The sequence below is a fragment of the Panthera tigris genome, chromosome A1 (assembly GCF_018350195.1).
Source record: "Panthera tigris isolate Pti1 chromosome A1, P.tigris_Pti1_mat1.1, whole genome shotgun sequence".
In the NCBI taxonomy this organism is placed as follows: Eukaryota; Metazoa; Chordata; class Mammalia; order Carnivora; family Felidae; genus Panthera; species Panthera tigris.
This window is the reverse complement of record NC_056660.1, coordinates 185163133-185165199: the sequence shown is the minus strand read 5'-3', so window position 1 is coordinate 185165199 and position 2067 is coordinate 185163133. Positions and strand designations below refer to the sequence as shown.

The window sequence follows — 2067 nt, the reverse complement described above, 5'->3', positions numbered from 1 at the left end:
CTTACTGATAACATAAGCAGCTGATTAACATATTTTGTATGTTATATGTATTATATATTGTATTCTTAGTATGAAGTAAGCTACAAAAAAGAAAATTTTATTTAACAAATCATAAGAGAAAATACATTTGCAGTACTTTCCTGTATTTATCAAAAAAATCTGCATATAAGTGAATGCAAACAGTACAAACTCATGTTATTCAAGTTTCAACTGTATTTATGTATTTTCTATCTATATTTATTTATATTTGTAAGATATAAATAGAAAAGGAGACTAGAAGGTGGTGGATTATTGGGTTTCCCTAGAAGAATATATTTTTTATTAAAAAAGCCCCACTAGAATATAATTATTCAAGGCACTTGTTAACAACATTAAGAAAGACTATTCAAGAGAGACTACTGCAAGGAGGATTCTGCAGTAGGAGGAAGAGGTTGGGCTCAACCACAAGTTGAATACAAGGACAAGTGGGGATTTATGGTCAAGGAGTACAGTAGGGGTCACTGGATGGAAAATTACTAAAAGGAAACATCAAGGCTTAGAGGGATATGTGCTAGACTGACTCAAAAGGATTCTTGGTGAAACTGGGCAATGCAAGAATGAATACACAGTCCAAAAGTTGAGCCTACTTGAGATAAAGGGCTCAGAGAAGCTGGCTACGGTTTGCTCAAGGAGACAATCTTTGTTAGTACCTAACAGTAATGAAACAGTGTTTCTTTCAAAATTGTCCTTTTTGGCATATATATGCAGTTACATAGCTGACATGCATTTCTTTTGAACGTATATTGGTTTTTAGGCACAGTGACATTACCCAAGGACTGAACACTACAGAATCTTAAAGTACTCTGAAAAGTGTTTTATATTTAACTGTTGACCTCCTGTGCTCACTTTGGCAGCACATATGCTAAAATTGGAACAATACAGAGAAGATTAGCATGGCCCTTGCACAAGGATGACACACAAATTTGTGAAGCATTTCATATTTTTATGATCTCACTCATATGTGGAATTTAAGAAACCAAACAAACATCCTGGGGAAGAAATGAGAATGGCAGATCAAGAAACAGACCCTTAACTATAAAGAACAAACTGATAGTTATCAGAGGGGAGGTGGGGGGGGGGGCGGGGATGGGTTAAATAGGTGATGGGGATTAAGAAGTGTACTTGTGATGAACACCAGGTGTTGTAAGCATTGAATCACTAAATTTTAATTTTTTTAATAAATGTTTTATTTATTCTTGAGAGAGAGAGAGAGAGAGTGAGAGGGAGAGAGAAAGAGAGAGAGAATGAGTGAGGGAGGGGCAGAGAGACAGGGACACAGAGACACAGAATCCGAAGCAGGCTCCAGGCTCTGAGCTGTCAGCACAGAGCCCAATGCAGGGCTCGAACCCACGAGTTGTGAGATCATGACCTGGCAGAAGTTGGAAGCCCAACCAACTGAGCCACTCAGGTGCCCCAGAATCACTAAATTTTATACCTGAAACTAGTATTACACTATATGTAAACTAACTAGAATTTAAATAAAAACTAAAATCTAAACTAAACTAAAATATATAATTGCTCACCTCCCTAGTTTGTCAGTGGGGAATTGGTAACATTTATTAAAGTAAAAAAAATTCCTGGGATGCCTGGGTGGCTCAGTCACCTGGGTGTCCGACCGGCTCAGGTCATGATTTCACAGCTCATGAGTTCAACCCCCGCGTTGGGCTCTGTGCGGACAGCTTGGAGCCTGGAGCCTGCTTCGGATTCTGTGTCTCCCTCTCTCTCTGCCCCTTCCCTGCTTACACTCTGTGTGTGTCTCTCTCTCAAAAATAAATAAACATTTTTAAAAAATTTTAAAAACTAAAGTAAAAATATTCCTGCTACTACCATGAAAGCTAGGGCTTTCAAGCTTTTATTGAGCTATGGTAGAAAATGATTTTACATTACAAACTAATACACCTGCACCACGTACAATATAGTGGCCAAAAAAAAAAAAAAAAAAAGTACTGAATTTGAAATTTAGTAGGTAAAAACCATTAATGCAGAAATGAAGATCTGATCACAAAATCCTTACCCTTCTCCAAACTT

The 2067-nt window shown here is 37.4% G+C and overlaps 1 non-coding gene across 1 annotated transcript; it reads left to right on the top strand.

Moving 5' to 3' along the window:
* The first annotated feature begins 877 nt into the window (after positions 1-877).
* Positions 878-984, top strand: LOC122231992. Its single transcript, XR_006209307.1, has one exon. It is a non-coding gene; the product is annotated as a U6 spliceosomal RNA (small nuclear RNA).
* The last annotated feature ends 1083 nt before the right edge of the window (positions 985-2067 follow it).